Source organism: Mytilus galloprovincialis, chromosome 5 (assembly GCF_965363235.1).
Source record: "Mytilus galloprovincialis chromosome 5, xbMytGall1.hap1.1, whole genome shotgun sequence".
Lineage (NCBI taxonomy): Eukaryota > Metazoa > Mollusca > Bivalvia > Mytilida > Mytilidae > Mytilus > Mytilus galloprovincialis.
In genome coordinates, this window is record NC_134842.1 from 95803401 (window position 1) to 95827115 (window position 23715).

A 23715-nucleotide genomic window follows, 5' to 3' on the forward strand; every position below is an offset into this window, starting at 1 on the left:
TTCTGAAACAAAGTGTGGTTGAAGTCCCCGAATTGTGAAATAAAGACAACCAATAGTGACCGGAAGGCCGAGAATAATACAATTACATCGCATTTACACTCATAAAGTATATGTCCGATGAATGAGTGAAAAATGATTTACCAACGTGACATTCAAATACACAAGCCTGACATAGCTATGGTAAAATACGAAAGACGACAAAAAGAAAAACAACAGTATGCAAAACACAACATTGAAAACTGAAGACTGAGCAACATGAACCCTTTCAAATCCGACGGTTATCTTATGTTCTCTGGAAGGGCAATCAGAGCATACTTAACGTATGACCCCGTTGCTAATTGACATATTTTTTCCCCTTAAATTGTATCCTATCATTATTATGCCAAAAAGGATTATGTATGGCAATAACTTCATTTTACATAGAGACACTTGAAACTATTACAAACGAACTAACAACAGTTATCAACCATATCCATTCATTTACCACATATACAATGTAATTGCTTAGCTTGCTGGTAAATCATAACAGGATATAGGTATAATGTGTTTGACTATTTATTTTTCATAAGGAAAAGACGGCCTATTCCAGATGCAACACTCACAAGTAATCTGTCTGTTTTCTTGTCATAATCTATTGCAATTGGATTTTTGAGGTTTTCGCTACTACTTATGATTTCCTTGGTGTCTTTGCCATCTGATGATATAAAAATAACATTGTTAGAAAATGAACCGGTAACATACGCATTCCCTTCACTGTCAGTGGTAATTCCGTTTGGAGGATTAACAAGGGATTTATTCTCGAATTTCCAATTTGTTTTCCCTTGAAGATCGTAGCAAAATATTTCTCCGGTGTCCCATCTTGCAGAATACAACTTGTCCTGCGAAACACTAACGTATGGCATATTAGAACCTTCTATCGTAACTGTTTGCTGCACTTTGCCTGACAAATCAATAATGAGATAACCAATACCCCCAACGCGACTAAAAATCTGGTTTTCATAAAATGCAAGTCCTCCAATAGTATTTTCATCACTAAAGGAGAAATCGTCCCATTTCCAGGTTTCAATGTTCATTATCTTAATTGTATTATCGTACATTGAGACGGCAACTTTCGAACTGTCAACCGTCGTAACATCTACTGGTTCACAGGTTAGTTTAATTTCTTTCTGGTACCCTTGAAGAGTCATGAAAATCAAACGATTGTTTCCGCGATCAGCAAAGCAAACGATATTTTCATTTATTATAGCACATCCACGAATGTCACTGTCATTGGTTTTATTCTCTACTTTGAAGTCTGCAATTTTTATAATTCCTGTTTCCTTTTTCTGTTGTGCACCGGTTTCGTCCAGTTTATGTAAAGCAGAAGATAACGAAATTTCCCGAGTGGAGCACACAATGTTTTTCACTGCAAGTGAATCTACGTCTGTTGCAACATGAAAAGTTTTGATGACTTTGTCTTTTAAAAGGAATTGAATTTGTTCTTCTTGGTTTTTAATTTTATTTCCAATTTCTAACATTGTCATTAAGGAACGAACATTTTGTTCCTTATGCTTACTCAAGTTTTTCAAAAGTCGTTTAGTTTCTTTTTGTTGCTTCGATAGATTTTTAAATAAAGCGTTTGTTGAGTTTTCGTGTTGAGCAATATCTTTTAAACACAGACTTTCTACCTCTTCGGCAGCCGATTTGATTTTACTTCTTAGTTGACCTCTGACTTTTCCCTTTTCAATTTCATATGATTTTAAATTACTCTGAACGTCCACGATAATGCCTTCTATATTCTGCAATAATTTGTTTATTTTTTCATTCAATTCATGTTTAGTACGGTCTGATTGTTTAATTGCTATTTGAATAGGTTTTATTAATTGACATGATTTGTGATCATTCATCACGCACAACACGCATATAGGAGTATGATGTCCTTCACAGAAAAAATCAAATTCTTCTTTGTGTTCTGAACAGGTAATTGTTGTCTTAGAAGGATCTTTTAAATACTCTTCTATCTTGATGCATTCGTGATAACGCGAGAGTTTGTGAACACTATGATGATCTAAACAATGTTGACAAAGCGACTCGTCACAATTTAAACACCAAACAACGGACGCAGCTTTTATATTCTTGAAGTCACAAAAATCGCATGGCCTACTAACTAAGTTAGCGTCATCAACTAAAATGGATAAATTCATATTAATGCTTACTATTTAATGATTGAATTAAAGTCATTTGTATATCAGTATTATTGTTTGTTGAGTTGATTACATGTAGGTATACGACGCTGTATTCACTTTTAGCAATGTTTCGTCCTCATTGCTCTATAACTTCGTACTTTATTGTGCCATTTTAACTTTTGTTTGATTCGAGGGACACTGATGAGTCTTTTGTAAAAAAAGAAACAACGCGCGTTTGGCGCAAATAAAGAATTTCAATCCTAGTTTACTAGTTTATGATATTTTTCTTTACACAAATAGCAAGATATTAGGAATATAAGAATCCGGGTTACAACCCGAGGGAAACTTATCAAACACAAGTGGAAAACAAAAGAACAGCATGCATGTACAGGAAGTCTGAAGTGCAACAAAACAAACACCAAGATAGATATAGGAAGATGTGATGTGAGTGCCAATGAGACAACTCTCTATCCAAATAAAAGTTTTATAAAAGTAAACCATTATAGGTCAATGTGCGGCCTTCAACACGGAGACTTGGTATTGAAGATACATTGAAACGAACCATTTGAATTCAATTGCCATACTCCTGACTCTGTATAGGACATTCTAAGAAAAAAATGGCGGACCGAACCTGACCTTATGCCCTAAGAGAGATCAAATCCGACGAAAAAACAGAAAACAGCCGAAGGCCACTAATGGGTCTTCTATACAACAAGAAAGACTCAATACGCAATATCTCGAAACGTATTCAAATATCATGTGGAATAAAATACCAGGCCAATATATTAGCTTGCTCATAATTGATTTATGTACCCAAACCCCATGAAAAATTGGCCTAAAAAATAATATTATTCTTTTCCAATATCAACAAACACCATAAATTTACAAAACGATTGTTTATTTGATATATTCTATGATTATCGAAATAATGGAACTATATAGCGTGTTTTTTTAGGTATGACGCACGATTTTTGTTTAGAATATGAATGAATTTCCAATTTCTAAATTTTTCAAGACCTCACCTTCTTTTCCTCTGAAGAACGACTTGTGTCAGATTCAACATTTTGATATATATATATATATCAATTTGAAAACAAAATGTGGAAACTTTCATATACAAATCAGACAACTGTTACTTCAATATGTCACATTAACATATGAAAGATAACCCCTACTATCAAGAAAAAACGCAACTATAAAATGAGAAGCCAATAATAACAAAGGGACATTCATACGCATAGTTAGAACAAACTGACAACACTAAGAAAAAGAAATGGACAAAAAGACAGACAACAGTATACAAAAAAACAAAAAAACAAAAAAACAAAAAAAAAAACAATAAGGCTAGCACAGAAAACTAAAAACTGAGCAAAACGAACCAAATAGAAGTAGTGAATATTTACGAATGAACAACCTAGATACTTCAACTGAGGTATTATCTTGCAGAAATTGGAAACATGATTGTACAATAGAAAGACACTAATCTATTTGACTACCTTGCGATCATTTGTGTATCCCCTGTTTATGGGAAAGGAACAATTTGTAATTTTCATTTTTTTTTAACATTTTCCTTAAATCTGTCATATTTATCCTTTTATTTATTCCTGTTGTTTGTTTCCTGTATTTCATTCAAATGTAAATGCGTACTGTGTTATATCCAAATTTAAGATCATAAAAAAACAAATACCTTATAAACCTCAGCAATCTAGTGTCATTGATAAGAAAAATATTACTCCATAAACAAAATTAGAGCAAAACGTATACAATTCAATGAAAAAAAAAAAACCACATAATAAAGGCTTCTTACACCACAGGCCTAGAAACAATAATTTAAATTTTATTTGCCTCAAATACATAATTATGTTTCAAGCAATTTATATAGTGAATATATATTTTTTCTGTACAAAACCCTTAATTTTCAGATTTTCAGATTTTTTTTGTTCCAACAAAAAGGCTAAAATTATTTATCTAATATCCAGTTACTATTGAAAATTTTAAAACTGTAAGCTTTTACAAATGCTATATTGCATTATACGTCTTTCACAACAAAGATATCAATTTATTTCTCTTATAATTTTAAGATCGCCCAAACCTGAGAAACTTCCTCACTAAATTGGACTCATTAATTAATGCTTAAATTAACACAACTTAGGAATAAGTAGATCACATTACTTGAAATTATGTCAACTTCTTTATATATTCTTAGCAAATAAGAGTGCCAATAGCCATATTTGTAGTTTTAGAGTATTAAAACAAAACTGACCTAGTTGAATAATTGCTTTTTAATTTTATTACGATCAAATTGATTACTAAATTTTTTTTTAGAGAAAAACAAAATGTAGGTTCAGGTAAAATATCGAAAAAAATTGAAAATATGAAAACTTCCTAGCCTTATCTAACGATTTTTTCACCAGGTGAAATGAAAAACATTTACATGGAAATCTCGAAATTTTATTTTTAGGAAAATCTTTTAAAAATCCAATTGTGTGAAAAGACTTACAATGTACATCATAACGACTTCAGGTTGCTCAGTCTTTGGTTTAATGCGTTAAATTTTTGTTGACTGTTAATTGTCTTTCCGTATAGTTTCGTTTACTGCCATTACGTTACATTTTCATGAATTTCAGTTTTGTTTATATTGTGATGTCTTATTTTTACCAATAGGGCATTATTATATGTGTGATATTTGTAAAAGATACTAGTATGTGTCTTTTATTATTCATCCTATTTTCACAAGAATAACACGGCGGTTGTATCTTACTGAGCAGGCGTTGCATCTTAGATGACAACTTGCTCAGTTAGGTCCGTGTTACATGCATTTAATTTATCTGTATATTGCTTGACACATAATATTCAATGATCATTTCATGGTTTATTCTCTGACAGATTCAAACAGTAATGCACAACCAATCACATACAGAAGATAACATCACTTTCAACCAAAAAACCAGACCATGTTACGGAGATAAGATAACATAAGTATTATTTTACAGTAAGTACTTAATATAGTATAATTTATGAAGAAATGGTTCTCTTATTCATTGTCAATTTAACCTTTTCGTAACCCTTTGCTTAAAAAATATCTATTCAAAGTGGTGTTCTTGAGAGGATAAAACAACAGTTTGTGCATCAATGATGTTAGTAATGACATAGAAATCAGGAATGAAGTAAGAACTCTAACGAAATAATTGTTTATCAAAAAGTATTACCTTTTTAATAATGAAAACAAACAAATATTTTTACATAGTTTTACGTAGATAATCGAAATAGTTCAATCTTGATAGCTAAATTGTCGAATTATAGAGTCCTTGCAGAGTCTTGTCATTTATAATTCGATAATTTAACATGTTATTAATTTGTAGATTTGATAATCTATTTGTTTCACGGTAAGAATTTACATTTGAATGATTATCAATTATTATAAAAGTCACACGCAACAAATAACTCTTTACTCAGGGACTTATTGTTAGAACGGTTCTTGTTAATATAATAATGTACCTCTATCATTGACTCCATTTATTGATCCTGTTAACAAAGATTCAAATTGAGCTTTTACGTCCATATTGCTTAAACGGGTCATTGCCTGTAATATATAAGTTGATAATAATATAAATAATATATTAATATTATAACAAACTGAGCAGCTGCAAGGTAAGATCTAAAATGTTAATAATTGATAGTTTTAGTGTCGAAATACATTCACTTATAATAGTTGAGGTGATAAATAAATTCGATTATGGCATATGACAAAAAACATACATTAACGATATGCCAATGCAATGCACAACTTCATATTTTGAGGCAACTATACTAAATGTATCTTTATTGAAGGACAATATTAGATTAATAGATTCTTTTGACCTGTAGCAGGTAATTTTAAATACCAATATTGACTTAATAATCCTAAGCATGTGTGTCTTAATGTTTTCGTGGAGATTGTGACGTTTCTTTAAAAAAAATTTGTTTGTAGTTCCGTGACCTCAAGTTAGTGTGGAAAGGAAAAATGCCTTGACAGGTAGAGTACTTTTTTGTTATCAACAGCGAGTATTTTATAATACAAATCAATTTCTTTATTTTTGTTGGTATACAGTAGGGTATTGCATAAGAGTCGTATGTTTCCCTGACTTCTTGACAGTAGCTGTTTTGAGAAAAAAAAAACCACTGTATATTATGCCTGTACACGTTAAATTCAAAATTAAATATTTTTTTCCGTGTTTTATTTACTGTAATAAGATCATTGAATATTGTTTTTATTGGTATAAATATTGATTTAGTTATCAGTAAATTATAAGCTAACTAAATATTACTAGTATGTTATATACATATAATTTAATTTTGGATGTAACGCGTCTTCTGATTGGCTGACGTTATTTTGTTATGAGCCCATAGACATAATTTGGTCATGTGACCGTGACGTCATCAATGTTTTTCATGGTTTTCTACGGTTTAAAATGAAATTTAGAATTAAATTATAAGAAATGACTGTAAGATTTTTTCTGTCTATTCGAAATAACATTAAAAATGTGGTGCACACTGTTAAATAACCCGCTACGCGCGATATTCAGTGTGCACCAAATTTTTTATGTTATTTCTTCATAGACAGAAAAAATATTACAGTCATTCCTTAAATACATATTCATGGATCTACAATCTGTCGATATATGTAACTTTTCATTGCACAAGGTCATGTTTTTCTGTGGCTGTTTATGACGTCTTTACACTAAATCCATTGAAAGTTGGATGTGTACGGATTGATAGTTTAGTCTTAGATGCATCATTTTTTATAAGTTGTTAGTGGCTTTGAGCTAGCTGTCAGATAACTGCGAGTACTCTCAAATCTGTTTTTATGTCTTGTTCTGTCGGGATGTATAAGTACCCGGCCATGTCCACTTGTATGTTTGTCCATCTGATGAGTTAAATAAAGGCAACAGTAGTATACCGCTGTTCAAAACTCATAAATCTATAGACAAAAAAACAAAATCTAAAACTGAGGGAAACGCATTAAATATAAGAGGAGAACAACAACACAATATTAAAATGTACCACACACAGCAACGGACTAAGCATTAGACAACATCCGATGAGAATAACCAATATAACATAAAACCAAATACCTGAATTTGGGATAGAAAAGTACCGTGACACGTCTTATAGTAATGTGAACTCACACTCAAAAATAGGAGAAAACAAACGACACAACGGAAACACAACGTAAAAATGTTACACACACAGAAACGAACTATGATATAACAATGGCCATTTTCCTGACTTGGTACAGGACATTTTTAAAGAAAAAAATGGTGGGTTGAACCTGGTTTTGTGGCATGCCAAACCTCGCACTTTGATGGCATTATTAAATATAACATTAAAATGACAACATAAAAATACAGGACTACAATACCAATAAATAGCAGAACGTATTAGGCATAGAAACACAAGAATAATAGATAACAAAAGGCATCAGGTTTAAAATTCATTACGTCAAAAACGGATTTTTATAGTTAGTTCTTATACTGTACTGTTATACCACAGTCCCAGGTTAAGGGGAGGGTTGAGATCCCGATAACATGTTTAACCCCGCCACATTATTTAGGTATGTGCCTGTCCCAAGTCAGGAGCCTGTGATTCAGTGGTTGTCGTTTGTTTATGTGTTACGTATTTGTTTTTCGTTAATTTTTTTTATATAAATAAGGCCGTAAGTTTTCTCGTTTGAATTGTTTTACATTGTCTTATCGGGGCCTTTTATAGCTGACTATGCGGTATGGACTTTGCTCATTGATGAAGGCCGTACGGTCCTATAGTTGTTAATATCTGTGTCATTTTGGTCTTTTGTGGACAGTTGTCTCATTGGCAATCATACCACATCTTCTTTTTTATATGTATTTGCATTTCCTGATTGATCTTCGAATTCAGCATTCGAAGATAAAGTTAAGATATTTTAGGGCTGAGATAAAAAAGAATTAATGAACGGAAAACAAAAGAATAATCAAACCTTTCTTCTGCGTCATGCTAAAGCCAAAATTGTATTTTGCAATATTTATTTAGCTCTAATTAGTTTTTCAAAAATACATGTGATATTATAAACTCACCCCCGTTATAGTGTCCCATGCTAACTTGAAGTCTGTATCAGATAATGCATGTTGAGAATGTACAATCTTTTTTCGATAGTATTCGATTCTTGCTAAATCGGATCCAACCTTGTTGTCGGCAGAATGTGGAAGAGTAGTTGGTATTTGCATTTCTGTGAAGTTTCGTAGCAAGAGACACATTGTCTGTATATCAAAAGAACCAGAAGATACTACGTCATCTGTAACAAAAATTTAAGAATGTTTTTTATGTCGATGTTTTCAAATACAAAAAGCATTTTTTTTTTTTAGACTAAACCGCATACAGTTGTGAAAAAATATTGAAACAAATTCGTGAGTCCTGTCTTCGTCTTTTCATATCCCGCGGAAATTTTGAAAGCATTATGCAGTATTTGAAAGGCCATTTTGAACATTTACCAAACTAATTAAATCTACAATACACATATAATTTACCATAATGGATACATATTGAATCGACCTAAGAAATAAAGAAATTTGACTTAAAAATGTTGGGCAGAGGAGTTGCCATAAGGCAGATGACGTATCATTATATTTAATATTAGATGTTTTTTTCAGAAGAAATAACGGTCATATATATCAGACGTCTACGTCATAAAATGTCCAAAGCGATACACTTAATCTATTTAGCGAGTGTTGATGGAAAGAACCACATTTGCGTGTGCATGATGTTTTACACTCTCAAATATTATGCGAACGTGAAACATACTCAGTTTCGCTTTGACCTCGTGGCTTTTTTTATGAAAGATAGCAGGTAATTCCATAAGACAAATCGGGTTAACTTGCTCTTCTGATTTCAAGTGTTTTGTAGTTTAAATTATGTGTGATAGTATGTATTAAATAATTGGTCCTTAAAACGGTATGTTTAATATTTTGTCATTTGAATATTATTTTGATGTAACCAGTTGTTATCTAATTTAGTGGAATTTATTTGGTTATCTCTCAAGGTGTGCTGTTAGATATTTTCAACCTAATGAGGTAGCACTTACATATTTCGTAAATTCCTATCTGGAATATGTAATTAAGTTGTTGTTACTGTTACAAATTAAGGTCATGATTGGCCGTTATGACAAAAGTGTGTCGGAAATCATATCTGATATTATTCCTCAGTCGTAATAACCTTCCATCACTACAAGACTGAACAGAGATACATACACGACGGGTGCCGTATACAGTGCAGGGAATGCTTATCCTTCCGGAGCACCTGATTTCACTCCCGGGTTTTAGTGGAGTTCGTGTTGTTTCTTATTTAATATTTATAACTGTTGATGTAAATATCTTTTGGTTTTACGAGTCTTCGTTTACTCCTTGGTTTTGATTTGTATTGTCTTATTTGTTCCGTTGGTAATATTATTTGAACTGTTCAACTATTACAGCCAGGTGTTATTCGGAGATTAGCTTATATATAATGTATAGACCTACGATATCATTTCATTGATACAATTAGGTTAATCATATACTATCATTCTAAATTACAATCAGTCCTTAAAGAATATAACGAATGTCATAATAATTTACCTTTTTTGGGGAACAATAAAAGCCATTGTGGTAATGATATAATTTTGTTGTCATATAGTTCACGAAGTTTATACATATTTCGAAAAAGAAATCTTGACAGTTCATCGGGATGAAATTCCTTGTCAAAATATTCCCTCACAGTCTGTGGTGCTATTTTCAGTAGTAAGTAGGACAGTCGTACATGTCGTATAAAGTTGGTTTCCTCTGCCGCTTGTGATGCCATCTAGATTTAAATTAAAAATAACTTTTTCAAGTTTAAAAAAAAGTTGCATGCATGTGTTACCATTGTACTACTATGTAAGCATATGTTAATAAAGATATTATTGTCTTTCTATTAATGGTGATTTTTTTATACTCTAATAGGTTAAGCTGTTCATATTTCAAATGTTTCAGATTAGAGAGTTACATATATACGTTCAAATAAAGTTTTGAAAAAAGTCATATTTTTAAAGTGCTATTGTTGTTTTTGTTTAGGTAGATAAAATATATAATGAGACATGAATGAGTAAATAAATAAGAATAATACTAAGAATATTTTAATAATCTAATTATGCACCCTATTGGGTTTTAAATTTCATACAATAATTAAAATGATTGCTTTATTACAATGAGATAATAATAAAATAAAATATAACACAATACAATAGAACACTGAACAGTTATTGTATGCACATGGAAGAGAAAGTAATATGGTAGACAAACATTATATGTGCAAGGATTATTTCCCTTTAAACAGTATTTAATAATATTTGAAGATATAGTGATCAGAGCTGCATAAAAAGCAGCCCGCACTGATTGAAAATAAAGGTAGTTTTTCTCTTATGTACACACAGCAACCAAGTACTAGATATTCATGTAAATACTTTTTAAAATTGGAAGAATTGGATAGGCACCTAAATAATATGACTGCAGTTTGGGAATGCATATATTTAGCATTAACATTTATAAAGATGAAATATGCATACACATAGCCCTTTAGTCACAGAATTTGATGATCTCTATTCAAAACTCTGGATAAGAAAATTATTTAACTTTTTAAGTATATGTTTATCTTCAGTGGTCATTAACGATAACAAATTTGAAATGCAGTCTTAGTAATTAAAATTTTGGCAGTGCTCAAGAGTTTGTGCAAACAATAATTCCTGACATTTATTATATATTGGAAAAGGAAGATACCAAAGGGACAATCAAATGTTTATCAAAACATGAAACTCATTTTCTATATGATTATGAGAACAAAAATTACTAATTACGAATATTTGTCTGATTAAAAAATTCGAATATTAAGATATTTTTCAATTTGGAAAAAGAGGGACGAAAGATACCAAAGGGACAGTCAAAGTCATAAATCTAAAATAAACTGACAACGACATGGCTAAAAATGAAAAAGACAAACAGACAAACAATAGCACACATGACACAACATAGAAAACCGAAGAATAAACAACACGAACCCCAACGAAAACTTGAGATGAAAACTACTTTTATAAGAAAAATAGGTATCTAGCTTTCCAGTAACATTATCTTTATTATTGTACCATGCTTTCAAAAACAATGTCTTTAACTTTTTAAATTTATAAACAAGGGAAATAATTTAGCTCAAATATCGTCATTATGCAAAATATAACTGGACAAATTCTAGTAACCCCTTTGGAAAGATGGTGTTTGTTCCAAACTTTTTGCAATAATCGATTTGTGTTCCTCTACATAAATAATTGCTTTAGAAAATAACATACCTTTACCAGTAAATTATTACGATTTTTAGCTATTGTATCCTTCTACACTTGATGTAATAGATAGTACGAACGCTGAAAGACAACAACACATAAAATAACATTATATTAATTTGAACCACGATAATACATTCAAATAAATGTATCATAATCAGGTTTCAAAATTGTATGTAGGACGCCATTTCATAATACATATGACCTTTGTTGCTTGGTGTCTACAACTCTCTTTATTCAAACATGATCGTTTTTTTCAATTAACAAACTATACATATTTTCAATGAATGTAATGGTAGTAAAATATTATACATTGTATTGTTTGATAAAACAGTACCTTCATATTTTTCTTCTTATTTGGTCGGACTTCATAGACAACGGCGTAATAAAGACAACATGCTTGTGTCTGACTCTTTGCGTACAAAGCATAATGAGAGGAGTGATCTGAATGGTTGGTTGAAATATTGAATTAACAGGTCGATCGGAAATCTGATAAAAAAGTTTTTTTTTATATCTATAAAAACAGTTAGATTAATGTTATAAAAAATAAATATAATTTAGGTCAAACAATTTTGAAATAATCAAATGTTTACACATATGTTTATCAATGCCGAACAACTATAGTCTTTTTCGTTATTGTATGTTGATCACCTACTTGTATTATTTGTGAAAACATTAATTTTTGGATGATTACTACGAAAAGATAACACACCTTTAAATTTTGTTTATTCATAGGAATATATAGACCAACAAGGCATACAAAATGATTCATCATTTCACTTGAAATTCAAATATTTAATAACGTGTATTTTCTGATAGCAATATATTGAAAGTAATTAAAGTCAGACGATCAACTCATTTGTTTTGGTGGTTTACATATTATTTACTTTACTTTGGTTATTTTTATACTAATGTGTTTTTATTGACGTACAAGAATTGAAAAAAATAATGTTTTATCGGACAGTGTAACTCGATCTTTATAGTGTACCCACCTAACTTCAAGTTTTAGATTACAGAGCGGTTCAATGACCCGGATACTTATGACTTATTTATATCTTGTTAAATGTGTCCTTATGAAAACAACAAGCCGATAAGGTAGTAGTAAATGAAACAAAACGAACTGTTAAAAATGTATTATAAGAAAAATGAAAGATATTGGAAATTGGTATAACCATCATTGGTGATATTTGCAATATTGACGCTTTCATCTCAGTGGACACAATATAAATCCCAAAACTACAATTCAAAGGTCTTGGACAAATATTAAATCATAAAATTAAAAGAGGTTGCAACAATAACATCCAATCTCAGGAAAAAAGTAGCAAACTACATTTGTAGGTCGTGGTCAATAAGGCGTTATAAAGACGGGTCATATGATTCACTATGTATATATCATGTACATAAATTATCAGTATGAATATTATTTTTGTTCATATCAGGACGTTTTGACATTGATGCTACGTCGTTTAATACAGAAAATAAAAGCATCATTCAGCAAGTAAAAACAAAATACTCATTGCATGCTTAAAAAAAATGATTTTTTTGGTTTGACTTTAAGATATGATTTTATCAATATAATAAGTTTTTGAGGTGACCTGACTACAAGTGCTGAAAAAATAATTGGCAGTTTGTTTCCGGCCTGTTTTTGTTACTTTTGTTTTGTATCTGATTTGTACGACGTTTCAAGAAAGACGTTTAACATTTTGCATTTAGAAGATGAAGCAAAATCAAATAGATAAGAAACTTAAATAGCCATATACCAGTTAATGTAAGTTACAGTTTAAACTCATTTTCCCCCACTTTACACATGGGCAGTAAAAGTTGAATGTCGTACACATATGATAATGTTTTAAATGAAACTTCTCGCAAGTAAGTATTGTTTGAAAGAGATTTTAGCGATAAGCAATCATTTTATTTTCATTTGGAGATAAACGAACAGCGGTGCAGAGGGATGTAAAATAAAACGAATCCTATGTTTTTGTGCCATTCCATGTCTCCCCCCCCCATTTCCCCTTAAAAATAAGGACAAACGTATATTTGCAGACAACAATATATGATTTTTTTGTAATATGAATTCGATATACTATATGAATTGAAATACGAAATGAATTAATTAAAAAACGAGTTTCCTATTTCATAAGTGAATGAAATGTGAATGAATGTTATGAAAAAATGGATTATGTAATGCTATTAATCATGTTTAGCACACATTTCGATTTTTTTTCAAATGTTATGCTTATTGTTTTTAAATTTCTCTATAATAGTGGTGATCAGGATTAAATACTTGTCACTATGATACATTTGAAGCTTACTGTCCAAAGTTGATGACATGAGTTCAATGATTGTCTTCATTATTTGCTTCCTTTTATTTAAAGGATCAATTGTCCATTGGTGAATTGATAAAGATTTTTTCTTTTGATTATATTTGATGTTTTTTATATATATGTTCTGTCTTCTTCATTGAAATATAAATGTAAGAACTAGCATGTCTTGAAATTGAAATATAAACGTAAGAACTAGCATGTCTTTACTTTTAACGCTAGTATCCGAATATTGTTTTTATTTTTTATTATTAAATCAACCCTTTTTATATACGATGATCGAAAAATCAGATATCAGAACATTATTTTGTTATCTGCTCAACCACAATATATTTGTACTTCAAAAATTGGGGATCAGAATATGTTTTAGGAAAAAACACATCACCCCCTTTTTTTAATCAAAATGGTCAATAGCTCAGTATACTGATCTCAATATTAATATACTGGAATGTTTGAAAAAAAATGTGTTCATGCTAACATAAATATTTAAATAAAAAAATACCGGAAATATGTTAGTGACATTGAAATTGAAATGGAAGGGGCCAATTATCTCACTCATCATGCATGCAAGTGATTATAATCATAAAAAAGTGTCCCTGTAACAACTAACTGTGTCCGTGTATCATATAAAAATGTCCCTTGAACACCCGCAAATGAACTGTTTGTCTATAGCTTTACTAGAGTCAAAGTTGTACAGCGCGATTTGCCTTCTTTTAATTAATGTGTTATGATTAATATAGATGCGATTAATTTAGTACAGTCGGATATAATATAAGGATGCGTCACAATTTCTCAATTGTCTTTAAACATGCTTAAACACATTTTGTGTATACCGTTGGTGGATAGTCATGTTAAAAAATGATCAATTGTCAAGTAAAAAACAAGATTACCAAAAAACTGTACTCTGAGAAAAATTCAGAAAGGAAGGTTCCATAATCAAATACCAAAATCTAATGTCAAAACACATCAAATAAATGGAAAACAACTGTCATATTTCCGACCTGGTAAAGGCATTTTCAAATGCAGAAAATGATGGATTGAACTTGGTTTTATAGCGCTAAACCTCTAACTTGTATGACAATCGCGTCAAACTTCATTTTTATTTACAACAATGAGTGAACATTACAAATATAACATGTAAAGTTGTCAAAGCAGGGATACAGCAGTCGTCACTATGTCAGAATCTCAACAAAACATATATTCAACAAGAAAGTGTCCAAAGCACACGGATGCCCAACTTATCATTTTCTATGTTCAATGGACCGTGAAATTGGTTTAAAAAATCTAATTTGGCATTAAAATAAGAACGATCATACCATAAGGAACATGTGTACTAAGTTTCAAGTTGATTGGACTTCAACTTCATCAAAAACTACATTGACCAAAAGCTTTAACCTGAAACTGGCACTTCCATTTTCTATATTCCGTGGACCATAAAATTGGGGTCAAAAGTCTAATTTGGCTTTAAAATTAGAAAGATCATATACAAGGAACATGTCTACTTAATTTCAAGTTGATTTGACTGCAGCTTCATCAAAACCGACCTTGACCAAAAACTTTAACACGAAGCGGGACAGACGAACGAACGAACGAACGAATGGATGGACGGACGAACAAACAAACAAGCGAACTGATGCACAGACAAGAAAATATTATGCCCCTCTACTATCGTAGGTGGGACATTAAAAAGAAGCACATAAAGCAGCTATCAAAGGTCCAGTAAGACCCCATTTTGGCCCCAACATATAGCAGTTCTACAAAATTGTTAAAATTTACACTTTTAGTTATGTAAACATTTAGTTGCTTATTGTTAAGTAGAATGCTTCTGCTACATTGTTTTTGACAATACAATTCACATATACTAGCATCATTAAGTCATGCTTAATTACGGAAATCTGCACAATTTTAGCAATTTAGCTAAATTTTAGACGGTTACCGTCTTGAATGAAAGTGGCCACATTTTTGTTCATTCTTAATATTGAAATGTAAATTGTATTTGATGATAATACGTAACATATATAAAGGTTGAGGATGAACACGGATGTGGCCACTTTCATTTTGGACAAAAACCATCTAAAAAATTACATTTTTTGGCATATTTGATAGATTTTTCATATATTAGCTTGAATCAGAGCGCTTTTGATGACTAAATCAGTTAAGATCTTTCACATCAACTCATTGATATAAAAAACAAGATATGGTATAATTGCCAATGAGACAACTGTCTGAAATAGACACTTAAGTGTTAAAAAAATGTCCAAAATCTTTTGTCAGATGGACCTGACATTTGAGGCCAAAATCGGCCCTTATCGGATCTACTCCTTTAACAACCACATTAATTGCTACGAGTCGCGTGTTAGGCGTAAAAACGTTAAAACAACCAAAATCTATATAATTTTATAAAGTACCTTAAATTATGAATAACTAAACCTCTATAACCAGAAAGAAATTAAGATTGACGATAAACGGATTCAGAAAAAAAGACAAATGCTTATATAATATGCAGAGTTCAATTTTGTGTTGTGTGCAGAAAAAGCTTTGAAATATTATATAAACTACTAAAAGAAGATTTGGGGCAGATACTCAATTTCATAAATAAAGGCAACAGATATATACCGCTGTTCAAAACTCATAAATCCATGGACAAAAAACAAAATCGGGGTAACAAACCAAAACCGAGGGAAACGCATCAAATATAAGAGGAGAACAACGACACAAAACCGAAACGCAACACACACAGAAAAGGAACAATCATCAGACAAAATCCCAAGAGAATAACAAATATTACATCAAAACCAAATACATGAATTTGGGATAGACAAGTACCGTGCCACGTCTTATCTTAATATCTTAAAAATAAGAGAAAACAAACGACACAACATTAAAATGCAACACACACAGAAACGAACAATGATATAACAATGGCCATCTTCCTGACTTGGTACAGAACATTTTTAAAGGGGAAAAAATGGTGGGTTGAACCTTCAAAAAGACGTGACCATCATTGATTTACTTGCTACAGGCATATGAACGTGTTTACCATTGTAGCAAAACTAAAATGTGACCTTCAAAAATTTCAAAACAGAAAAAGGTTATAAGATCCACATTTTGATCGATTCAATTGAATTACTTTTAAACAAATAGTTTTCGATTTTAAATTTAAGTCTCTATGTGTCTATTTAGAAGTATGCAATTTTTTTTATAAAGAAAATGGATTTTAAACACAAAACGTCATTATTGAATTTCGTAATTGGTATGTTGTGTTTAAAAGATGGCTATATTGATAAATATTTTTTATTCAGGTGAGGCAAAATTCCCCTGTTCTAAATTTAGACACGGATATACAAACAAAAATGTAGTAGTACAGCAGTTAATAAAAAAATAATTCAGGAGATACATAATTCGTTTTTTTTAGGCAAAACACTCTTTTAGATGAAATCCTAAGAAATCATTTATAAAGATCCCTCCGATAAAACTATTTTACAAGACAAGTTCATACATTCTAGAAAAATTAATACAAATATGCAGTGAATATATAAGGGACGTAATTATATATAAACACGAGGTTTGAAAGCAACAAACAAAGGAAATAGAATAGTATACCTCGGTGGATAACAGTCTAAGTAGTAACTACCAGAGGTATGTAATGTATATGACTTAGATTTAAAACCAATGTTAAATTTATATTGAATACGCACATGGAAAATTTTGGATCTGTCAAAAAACAATAACACACCTGAAAAGGTAGAAGATGGCGACAGTATACCCAAAAATACAAATGTGTTTAAAAATGTTAAAATCGTTGTTAAAAATCTTGGTCAAAGTAAATAAGACTCATAAAAATCGCAACAAATCTTATATAAATACAAATTTATAATTTCCTGTCTTTGTATACACCAACTTTCCAAAACTGAAGATGCTCTGGATTATTTGAATTTGTGTGTAAACAAATGCAAATGCAAAATAATGACCATGTATAATAATCCAAATGTAATATTTATGATACGGAACAGATAAACAAAAATCATTCGTATCTCATATTTTGATTAAGATCTCGGATTCTATGGACATTTTTAGTTCACAATCAAACATAAATTTTCTGTCTAAAAACTACTGTTATGTCATTTTTGTTCTCTGATTGTATAATCTTTGTACAATATCCGCACAATTTTGCCTGTTCAAATTACTGCTCAAAAGTTACTGCACACACTATGTCTGTAACTGTAATACTCCAATCATGTTCTAAACTTGTATACCACTGTATCCTTTGTATGCAATTTAAACCCTTTGTCATTGATGGTCAATGTTATCTTAAAGAAAAGTGTCTAAATAATGTAAAAAAAGAAGGTTGAGATAAGTTAACATTAAGCTTCTGGAGGTAAAAACTAAATTGGTTTGCTGTAATAATGGACTTTTTTTTTAGACCCGACGAGAAACAGACAGCCATAAAATTAGAACATATTTGTAGCAAAATAATACCTTCGCATATCTTCGTCTTTGCTTATATGTAAAAGTTCAAATTAGATACCAGTACATGAATATTGATTTTTTAGCACAAGTCAGAATATTATTTATATAATCTAGACATGAACTAACAGTCACTTTGTTTAATTAGATACTAGATATATAGGAATACTTTATATTTTAGATTGCACCATACATGTATCAACCAAAAGGTTATTAATTAGAGGATTTATTCCTGTCATTGAAAAGAATGTGAACTTCAAACTTTAGAAAATTATTCTCACTACAATCAAAAGATCACTTTTGATTACATTTTAGTTAGATTTCATGTTGCTTCGATTATTCTAAAGAAAATGTATGTTGGTTTCAGATAAAAGCACCACAAAATTGCTACAATATAATACTGCAGCTTCTTGCACAATTTAGACTTAACCTTAAGTTTTATTGTTTTTTAATAATCCAAGACTGTGATCTATGAAATTAAGATCATGTTATCTTGTGAATTTTCATGCCCGATTGAGTTTGTTATTTTATCATGTTCTGACTCAAACAACTGGTATATACATTTAAATAACTTTCAAATTCCAAAATCTCACTTAAAATGCAATTTTCATCGAGTTTAGCTAGTTGATTATAGGATAAAACTATAAAGCTGTTTTTGATTCATTTCGATATACACATGCATGATTTTCCTGCCCCAAAACACTCTAAGCATCTTGCAGAAAATTGAGGATAAGTTCAACATAGTATTTGATGTTTTGAGTACTCAATTATGTTAATGAATAATCTCAATAGACACAAATAGGGGATACATTGTGTGAAGATAATAACAAATAAGACATGGAAAGAGTCTTATATGGTTATCATACATTTAATTCCTGTGCCTGAGGGAGATATGAAGATTTGATCATTCAAATGCATGTGTTTCCGAGGGCTCTACCCGAAAGTAATATGATTTTAAAGGGTTAGAAAAATCATCACATATCCTGAAGCCAAGGAAAATGAAAGTTTTATTCCACTGCAAATGCTTTTTAGCTAAAAACGTTATGTACATTAACCGCACGTAACGTTGCACGATGAAGTCTCGGCATTTCAGAGGGGAATATGATACTCAGAGTAGAATATGAAGGTTTGTTTAATGACACGTGGGATAACCTATCAAATTGAATACACAGTGGAATAATATTAGTTACATAGTGTACTAGTGACCTAATACGGTATATATGGAAGTTACTGACCCCATATATACAGCACTACAAACCATTAAAAGTCTGAAATGGCCTATATCTGTACTCGACTGTACTGATTTTTACTCGACCAGTCTGAATTCGTCTGAGATTTACTTGATAATACTCGACTGTAGTCTGAATCATACTTAACAGTCTGAATGTGTACTTGGCCAGTACTTAACCGTTTTATATGAGTCTGAACCGTACTCGACCTTGTCTGTACCGTACTCGACCTAGTCTGAACCGTACTTGACCTAGTCTGAACCATACTCGACCTAGTCTGAACCATACTCGACCAAGTCCTAACCAAACTATACCTATTCTTTGTATCTATCAACTGAATTTTATCAATTTTGGAATTTTTTTAATAAAAATGAAATTTGAACAACAACTTGAAATTAAAAATGTATTCAATACTGTATTGAAATTAAAATTTCACAATAATCAATCATAATATAACTTCAACTCAATATTAATCAACACTTACATAACAATATATATCAACTTTTAAAATATTAATAAAACAAGCTGATCAAATAATCTAAAAAAATGAATTGTGACTAATATTTTCAATATTATTCAAAATTTTATGAATATTTCGGAAGTATTTTATGGTAACTGGACTATTTTCACCATTAACTTAAGCCTTGTATAGATTTATGGTGTCAGTTGAGTTCAGGTAATAATGCAGTGAATGTTTTTTTTTATTAAGATATATATAAAATAGTATATAAAACAACTTAATAAATTTAAAAAAAAATGAGAGCTTAATTGTTTTGTTTTATTAAACCAAGAATTTTATATAATCATTTATAATAGAATTTCCAAAGCAATCATTGTTAACTTTTTTAAAAAAGGAAATGTATTCCAAAGTAACAGCAAAATAAATTTTCAATTAGTTTAAGTATTTTTTTTGTCAAATTAACATGGCGTACATAAAGCACTTTAATATGTTCTAATTACCTCAGTACATGTGTTTTTACAGTTAAAAAGAAAGCCCTACTTTCTTAAATTCGTGTATCACTTATCTAGTACATGAATGTATATTCGAAAGACCTTGTTATTTATTTAAACAGGATGTTGCAATTTTGAATCAATGTTATTTAGAATTTAATACCTCTGACCAGGTGTGATCTTATTTATGAGTTTGCCCGAAAGCAATGGTTATACTTTATATTTCACCACTAATCAGAAAAACAATTTATATATTTATTTAATTTGATCCCTTTTTGATATAAGTTATATATAATATATTTTTTTTATCCTAAATATTATCAGAGAAATATTTCTTTTATAAGGTTAATTTTTTTTTATAAATTTGGCTGTTGTTATATATATCAGTTAAAAAAGAAATTCATTTTAACTGTTAAAAAAGTAGAGGTGTTTTGGTATAGTATGGTTCAGACTGGTCGAGTATTGTTCAGACCTTTGGTTAAGTATGGTTTAGACTGGAAAAATAGGTCGAGTACATGTCGAGAATGGGTTCAGACTGTTTCAGACTGGTCCAGTAATAGTTCAGACTATTTTCAACGGCAAAGATAAGGGTCAAGTACGATTTAGTACAGTCAAGTATGGTTCAGACTGAGGTCTAGTAATGTCAAGTAAAAGTCAGACCAGTTCAGACTGGTCGAGTAAAAATCAGTACAGTCGAGTACAGATATAGGCCATTTCAGACTTTAATGGTTTGTAGTGCAGTATTACGTCAGTAGCACACTATGTAACGAATTTATCTTACCGACTATCTTAACGTTAAATTTAGACTTGTTGTCTATCAAAATGAGCAAGCCCGTCTTTAATACTGCTAGCATTTAGAAACTACTTCCATTGATCCTACAAGAATAATAGCCAACGATAACAACTTGTAAGGTTAAACTGTGTTTAATGAATTTATTTCAATCTTAATCATCAATTTCGTCGTCGGTTGAAACCTTTAAGATTTTGTTCTCTGTTTTGTTTATTTTTTTTAAGGGACGTAACACCACTACTAACCGTGTTTGAAATAAGCCCGCCTCCCTACTTCTTATATGGAATATAAAGTGACGTAACTCCATTACTAACCGTGTATGAAATAAGCCCCGCCTCCCTACTAACACTATGAAACTTCTGTTGACTGCTAATTATCTTCTGCCCATTATGACATAACTATGTAGTATCGATATTACCCAGAAGGACACTGGTACAGACATCTTTCATCATATTATGATATAATATTTTATTTAAATTTTTCATAGTACAATATATGTATATACGGTATTGTGTCTACACATCCTTGATATAGAACAATGTCAAAGTGTAAATAAAGAAAGAAATATGTATTTAAAAAAAAAAATCCGAATATTTTGTTTAATTTCAATTTCAATCAGAAATGTGATGTTATGATAATAGAAAAGTATGCAAGTCAAATAGTTCAAACCTTTTTTTATAATTTGAAACATCTTACAAACTATAGTCGAACGAAAACGTATTTCCTCGTTAGTGTATTGCCTTAACCGTATTAATCACAACTATTTACGGGTTTTCAAGAATGTCCACCTGGTTTTTAATATGACCTTCCTACGGTTTTGATTAATTTGTTTTCAAGGGAATAATGTTTAAAGTAATGAGGATTTGAATTGAACAAAGAACAACAGCGGCTTCATATTTACATCAAATTTCATATTATCATATACTCATAGTAATACATTTACTAATATGCATAATAAAAAGTCACACATTTGTTATAAGCGATATAAATAACATCAATACATATGTTGTCATTGAGATATTTAAATATAGCACAAATATTGAAGCCATTTAACCTTATTGTTTTGAAATAAATTTGATAAGGTATCAGGTAAAATCTACGGATAAACAGTGATGCAATCTTTTAGAAAAGAGATCAATGTAGCAAATAAGATATGGCGATGTCTATTTTAATAAGAACTAGTATTTATTGCCCCTTTGATTTTCTCTCATTTTAATTTGTATATCTAAAATGTCGTCAATTCGGGAAATGTCTTTAGTTAGATACCGATTGGGAAAGAAATCAAAATCAACTGTTTAACTGTGAAAGACTTACATGGAACAGTGATGAAAAAAGAAATATATCCTATATTTTAAATACACATATTGATCGTTTGTGGGAGGATATGACTTTTGCCACAGGAAGTATAAACTAATTGGGGCTCAAAAGAGGAAGAATTGTAATGTTTCAATTTAAATGTAAACAAAACACAATTTGATTTAATGCATTCATCTGATGAGTTTAGTCTTTTTCTCCTCATTTGATACTAAAACAGTCAGTTAAGTTATTTCATGGTGGATATTGACCTCACACCTATAGTTTGATAATTGCTTTAATAACACTCTGGTATGAACCGATTTCCTGTCAAAGAAATAAAAATGACGAGAAACCATGATTCTACAATAATTTTCAATTTTAAAAATATTACAATATACATGTACTTTTGGAACATGACTATTTACTATTACTAGATATTATTCCTTATGGAGCAAAACCCCTGTCTGTCACTATTCATTTTTATAATAAGTTTTGATATTAAATCGATCGGATAAAATCAGTGGTATATTTGATTTATATACTGTTTACACAGTACTATTATATCCCAGCTCCTTTGTTTTAACTGGAGTGATCTGAGCCGGATCGCTCCTACCAGATCACATCAGTTTGAGTTTCTTTGTTATGCATGCTTTCTTTTGTTCAGTAACAGTTTGGCGGGAATGTCAAATCCACTATTAAACTTATAATTGAATATACAATTATACGGAAAAGACTATCTATCAAAATTCACGTAGAACAAATCCAGTGTTTAAGACCTTTAGCATATCAAGCCACGACACAACCACTACACCAGGACGACTGCATACGAACTATTAGTAATTTAACATACTTAAAGGACGCAAGATATTTTTATAAGTGGGGTGAGTTGGCAGAACTTTATTCAGTGGGGTTTGAACCCTTTTCGTTAATAAGTGAGTTGTCAGTAATTGTTCAGTTTGATTTTACACTTTTTCAAAAGTGGAGCGAGTCGGAAAACAAGAGTGGGGCGATTTTTTTCATAAAGTGGCGATATAGGTTGGGCCGATTGGCCAGTGGGGCGAGTTGACATTGTTTGATATCTACTCATCGTGTTCGGGGGTCAAAAAGGGTATAAATCATATAGTAATGTATAAAGTATATAATGGTT

At 30.7% G+C, this 23715-nt stretch overlaps 1 protein-coding gene and 1 long non-coding RNA gene across 3 annotated transcripts in view; one reads left to right on the forward strand and one right to left on the reverse strand.

Moving 5' to 3' along the window:
• Positions 1–539: 539 nt before the first annotated feature.
• On the reverse strand, positions 540–22677 carry LOC143076796 (uncharacterized). Of its 2 annotated transcripts, none has more exons than XR_012978792.1 (6): positions 22587–22677; positions 11524–11595; positions 9788–10010; positions 8255–8472; positions 5664–5748; positions 540–2164 (listed from the first exon to the last, which is right to left on the reverse strand). It is a non-coding gene; the product is annotated as an uncharacterized LOC143076796 (long non-coding RNA). The 2 variants fall into 2 exon arrangements; XR_012978793.1 differs by lacking the exon at positions 22587–22677 and adding an exon at positions 11852–11987.
• Positions 17175–23715, forward strand: part of LOC143076795 (uncharacterized) — a 35385-nt gene continuing 28844 nt past the window's right edge. Inside the window, exon 1 of the mRNA XM_076252665.1 lies at positions 17175–17474. The gene's annotated coding sequence lies outside the window, so the exon portion shown is untranslated. The remainder of the gene's footprint in view (positions 17475–23715) is intronic.